The sequence below is a fragment of the Littorina saxatilis genome, linkage group LG12 (genome assembly GCF_037325665.1).
Source record: "Littorina saxatilis isolate snail1 linkage group LG12, US_GU_Lsax_2.0, whole genome shotgun sequence".
Taxonomy (NCBI): Eukaryota; Metazoa; Mollusca; class Gastropoda; order Littorinimorpha; family Littorinidae; genus Littorina; species Littorina saxatilis.
In genome coordinates this window covers 61136826-61142750 of record NC_090256.1, presented here as the reverse complement: position 1 = coordinate 61142750, position 5925 = coordinate 61136826, and the positions used below count along the sequence as shown (strand labels likewise).

The window sequence follows — 5925 nt, the reverse complement described above, 5'->3', positions numbered from 1 at the left end:
GCTTAGGTTATGATAAAAGCTACCCCGTCTAGGTATAAGGGGAGCAACCCCAACTAAAAAAGTGACTGCACCAGCATGACTGACACCCTGGGTTACGTCCCATGTAGCATACTACGTCATCAATGGTGCTGGTCACGTGATACCCCTTCAATCGACTACTATCACTCAAGGGTGACGGTTGTGTTCGCTTTTGCTCTGGCTTGTTTTGTGTCTACGGCACCCACAGGCCTCGGCCCCCGTCTACTTCTTGCTGGCTTGCAGCTGGTGAGATCGTTCATATTTTCTTGTATGTTTTTTGCTTTCTGCTGGAATTTCGCATGTCCGTTGGACTTTGAAGTTTCCAGCAGTTGTTTGGCTTCCTCACGGTCGCCATTTGCATTAGCATGTTGTCTGGCTTCTGTTGTTTTCGTCCGTGTTCGGGCTGTTAACGCTGTTGTAGCTTGCTTCGTAGCTGCCGTTGGTAGCTTTTATGCATGTGCTTATTTGTTTGCTTGCTTGCTTCTGAAATGTTTGCGTCCGTATGGACTTGGTTAATTTCAGTACTTGTGGCTTCCTCCTTGGTCGCCATTTTTTAGCTAGCATGTTGTTGTTTGTTATGTGGATTTGCGTCCGTACTCGGACGCTTAACTCTTTGTATAGCTCGTTGTCGAGCTGCCTTTGGTAGCTCCTAAACTGGTTTTAACTGCCCTCTTAGCTGGCTTCTGAAAGGTTTCGGATGCAGTTCGGACTTTGCTAGTTTCAGTTGTTTGTTTATTTTTCTCTCGGCTCTTACATGGCCGTTAATGAGAATTAGAGGTAGCTAAGGCTGAGGGTTAGGGCTTGGGCCCTGCTAAGCTCTATTCATCAGCATCCTCTTCTTTTGAAGAACTCTGTTGGTGTTGTTTTGGCACAATATTAGACGAAATTTTACGCTGTTCTGTGCCGTTTTCTGCTACGGACGATTGGCCGTCTGGCTCTCAGCCTTCCGTCTTGGCTCCAAGGCTGTCGTTTTACGTCTGTTTCGGCTCCAGAGTCTAGGGCTCTGGGGTCTGCCCTTATCTTTTGCTTATTTCAGATTTGGATTCCCTCGTTCGCGAGGCTTTGCCGCGGCGGACTTAGTCGCCAGCTCTGCCCCCCGCCTGGGGGTTAGGCGACGTTCTCTCCTTGGCGTCCTTTGATGCCTGTGCCTTCAGACTCCGGGTCTTCTCTGGACCAGGCTGCTGTCCGCCGCGACGTTTCTGGACGGTCCCGTGGGGACCTTCTTCTCCTCTTCCTGGCCGGCATTTGTTGCCTTCCGCTTGCGGTAGCGCAACAGTGCATGTCCCTCCGGGGATCCGGCTACAACAAGGTTGGTGTCTGCAGCAGCCGTTTACGGCAGCTGCACTTCCGGTTTCCGGAATCGGATGTTCTCCTGCTAGTGAGCGGACTGCGTTCACGTCAGGTTTGAACCTCTCCGTATTCCAGCAGTCGTTTCCGACAGCTGGGCTTCCTGCTGTTGCAGGAAGTAGGGGTTCACCGGCTAGTGAGTGGACTGCGTTCACGTCCGGTCCGAACCCCGCCTTACGTCAGCAGTCGTCCGCGACAGCTGCTTCCGGCTCAGGCCGGAAGTAAAAGGCTCACTGGCTAGTGTTCGGACTACGTTCACGTCCGGTTCGAGCCTTACCTTACGTCAGCAGTCGTCCGCGGCAGCTGCGCTTCCGGTTCCGGCCGGAAGTGTAGGTTCACCGGTAGTGCACAGGCTGCTGTCACGTCCGGTTTCGGCCTTACCCTACGTCAGCAGTCGTCCGCGTCAGCTGGGCTTCCGGTTCCGGCCGGAAGTGTAGGTTCACTGGTTAGTGCTCAGGCTGCTGTCACTTCTGGTTCGAGCCTTTACCTACTTCAGCAGTCGTCCGCGACAGCGCCGCTTCCGGTTACGGCCGGAAGCGTAGGTTCACTGGTTAGTGCACAGACTGCTGTCACGTCCGGTTTCGAGCCTTGCCCTACGGCAGCAGTCGTACGCGACGGCTGTGCTTCCAGGTCCGGCTGGAAGTATCGGTTCACTGGTTAGTGCACAGGCTACTGGCCCAATAAACATGCCAGAACTGGGCCACTGCTGGCTTTTTGCTGGCAAGTTTGGTAAAGCTGGCCATAAAAAAACCAACACTGGGCCAATTATGGTTTGCCAACAAAGGCCCAGTTATGGCTTGCCATCACTGGCCCATCTCTGGCATTCCAGTAATATTGTCGGCCAGTAAAATGCCTTAATTGGCCCACTGTTGGCACGCCATTGATGGCCCAGTGCTTGTTTGCCAGCATTGGGCCATAGGTGGCGATTTGCTGGCAATTATAGGTGGGTTTTTGCTGGCACGCCAGCAGTGGGCCAATGCTGGATTATTGCTGGCAAGAAGATCTGCGACAGCACAGCGGTATGACTTTCTCACTTGGAGTGACGTAATGTACAAACAAATGTCGAAATATCTTGACGTCACTCGTGATGATGACGCATTGTCAACTAAATCCGGCCCGCGGTGGTTCTGCAGATGTCCGGTTATTTGTTTTGCATTCAACTTCAAGGAATTTCCAAAGCACCTTCTTCGATTTCAGTACGCGTCCGATCTCCTCCGGCTAGAAGCAAGCGTGGTGAGTTTCACAAACAGTTGTGTGAGCAGGTCGTCGCAACGGCGTTAGATCTAGTATCTTCTTGTTCTTTTCCTCCGTTGTCGGTCTTTTTTTCAACTTTCTTCTGCTGGACGTTTGAGTCAGTTCGCAAAATATAATAGACTTTAAGAAGTCGTCCTCTCTGTAAGAAAGAATCTGCGCGCGCACGCGCGCGTGTGTGTGTGTGTGTGTGTGTGTGTGTGTGTGTGTGTGTGTGTGTGTGTGTGCGCCCGCGCGCGCGGTTGTGTGTGTGTGTGTGTGTGTGTGTGTGTGCGCCCGCGGTTGTGTATGTGTGTGTGGGTGTATGTGTGTGTGTGTACCCACGTTTCCACAGGTTTGGTTGCCTAAATCACCATAAGGCAATCATCCACACGTGGATGGCAACCTAAACTCTGGATGGCAACCTAATTGTGTGGATGGTCGCTTCATTTAACACCCTTAAATTGACTTTTTTGACGGAAAGAATGTCATAACAATGTTCAAAATGACATTCTTTCCGTCCTCTATAGGCGACGAAATAGGTCAAATTTTGTGCATTTTTTAGTGCAAAATTCTTCGATGCCGGAGCGAGTACTGCACCCAGTGCTGTTGTAGTGCAAGTGCACTAGAAAGGCACTACACCCAGTGCCGCCTCTTAGGTAACCATCCACACTTTAGGTATGTGTGTGTGTGCCTTTTTCCTTTCTTTGTGTGATTGAGTTTGTTTTGTCTCTGTCAAAAGAAAAGCACCATAGGCATTACCATAAGCTTACTTGTAACCAAACAAATTGCATCTTGTGAATGTTGACATTGAGTATGTGTCTATTCACTCCAGGACAAAGATTTGTGCAAGTGTCTGACTGCCCAACTGGATAAGATGCAGCTCGCCTGGGTCTCAGTTCCTGAGAGAAACGCAAGAGAGCTGTCCGAGACAACGTAAGCTTCGCAGGTTAGATCAAAATACATATTCCTGTTGACCCCTTACTTCTGCTTGGCATTTTAGTCAGTTCAGAAAATATGATAGATTACAAGAAGTCGTCCTCTCTGTGAGAATGCCTCTGTGTGTGTATGTGTGTGTGTGTGTGTGTGTGTGTGTGTGTGTGTGTGTGTGTGTGTGTGCGCGTGTGTGTGTGCGCGTGTGTGTGTGTGAGCGCGCGTGCGTGCGTGCGTGCGTGTGCTGTTTGCTTGCATGCCTGCGTGTATGCTTGCGTTTGTTTGGTTGTGTGTGTGTGTGTGTGTGTGTGTGTGTGTGTGTGTGTGTGTGTGTGTGTGTGTGTGTGTGTGTGATATGGAATAATGAATTAAAACCAACAAAACTCGTTTGCTTTCATGTTTCAAGAGGTGAACGGCAGGAGGACTTGAGAGTTTCAATGGCTTACCGTAGGCTACGACGTCAGGACAAAGAAAAGAAGCGTTATCTCAACGTTGCGGATGCGAACAGAGAAATGACAGAATCAAGACAATCCTACGGAGGTTTACTGGGAAGTGAACAAGAAACATTCCTGCCTTTGGTCATCATGTCTCGAGTGTGAAATTTAGAACGCTGTACAAATAAAATAAAACAGTGAGCAACTGAAAACAAAGCGTACGTTTCTGTAATGTTTCGGTAATGAGTCGTTGCTGTTTGGAAGCTTTACATTTGTTTTGTTTTTAATATATATTACTGTATTGTTGTTGTGCCCGCTATAACTGCGTTGATGACGATATTCTGTCAAAACCACTGCCTTTACTTGCCAGATAAGTTACACGACAAATGTGATTAGCATTTCAATTGCATTTTACTGATGAATTTGATAATTACGCATATGCATATTGCTAATGTACAGCTTGACAGCATTGCCCTTTGCTTTATTTGCGCACGTCTTGCCGCCAGCATGGGTTGAAAAGTCCATTGATGTGCTGTGTTTTGTTATTGTTATTACATTCACAGTAAAAAATGACAAAACAAAGCATATTTATAGACTTCTAACAACCATCTATGGGCTAACAAGACTGTGCAGATCGAGTACATGAATAGAGCCGTCATTCTATCCGAATCAGTGGTATTGGTATATTTCCTGCAACTTATTGGCATTTTGCTGGCAATGGTAAAGACAGAAATATGGCATTTTGCCGGGCCAGTTGTGGCCCGGTAATTTCAGCAGGTAAAGGGCCATTAACGGAAAATATATGGAAAAAAGTTTTTTTTTATATGGAACTAAAAACCTGCAAAATGCTGGCAAAATGCTGGCAAAATGCTGGGTTTTTGATGGCAAGCCATCAATAAGCCATCAAATAAATGATGGGTTTTTGCTGGCAAAATTCTGGCAAAATGATGGCAAAATGATGGCAAGCCATCAAAAAGCCATCAAATAAATGATGGGTTTTTGCTGGCAAAATTCTGGCAAAATGATGGCAAGCCATCAAAAAGCCATCAAATAAATGATGGGTTTTTGCTGGCAAATTGCTGGCAAATTGCTGGAAAAATGATGGCAAGCCATCAAAAAGCCAGCAAATAAATGATGGGTTTTTGCTGGCAAAGTGCTGGCTTGCCAGTGATGGCCCATCAATTTGCCAATGTGCATACGGGTAATATGCCAGCATTGGGCCATAGGTGGGCCTTTGATGGCAGTAGTTCTGGCAACTGGCATTGCCATCAAAACGCCAGCAGTGGCCCAGTTCTGGCATGTTTATTGGGTGGCACGTTCAGTTCGAACCTTGCCTTACGGCGGCAGTCGTACGCGACCGCTGCGCTTCTGGCTGTGGACGGAAGTGTGAGCTTACCGGTTAGTGCACAGGCTGCTGTCACTTCTGGTTCGAGTCTTGCCCTACTTCAGCAGTCGTCCGCGACAGCTTTGCTTCTGGTTCCGGCTGGAAGTGTAGGTTCACTGGTTAGTGCACAGAGTACTGTCACGTTCGGTTGAACCTTGCCTTACGTCGGCGATCGTACGCGACCGCTGCGCTTCTGGCTCCGGCCGGAAGTGGGGGCTCTCTGGATAGTGGGCCTGCTATGGTCCCATCTGGTTTGAGTCTGGTTTTTCGTCAGCAGTGCCCTTTGGGCTTGCAGGCTCCCTGCCTCAGGCGGATTAGCAGCTACCACACACTTCGGTAGTGGGTTCTGCCGTTCTCCTCACTTCTGTGCCTTTGGTCTTCGACCCCTCTCATCCTCCTCTTAGTCAGGGGTGAAGTTTGGCCGTTGACTTGCAGGAAAGGGGCTTCAGGCTCCGGCCTTCCCCGCTCAGGCCTTGGGTTCTTTTCGCTTTCTTTGCTGTCCTCACGGCCAGCTATGGAACTTGCGCGGGTTTGGTTTGCCTCGCCTGCGCAGGCTTCTTCTTTCGGGACATTAGCGGC

At 49.1% G+C, this 5925-nt stretch overlaps 1 long non-coding RNA gene across 1 annotated transcript; it reads left to right on the top strand.

Moving 5' to 3' along the window:
• Positions 1–2927: 2927 nt before the first annotated feature.
• LOC138983338 (uncharacterized) lies at positions 2928–4761 on the top strand. Its single transcript, XR_011461087.1, has 2 exons — positions 2928–3544; positions 3935–4761. It is a non-coding gene; the product is annotated as an uncharacterized lncRNA (long non-coding RNA).
• The last annotated feature ends 1164 nt before the right edge of the window (positions 4762–5925 follow it).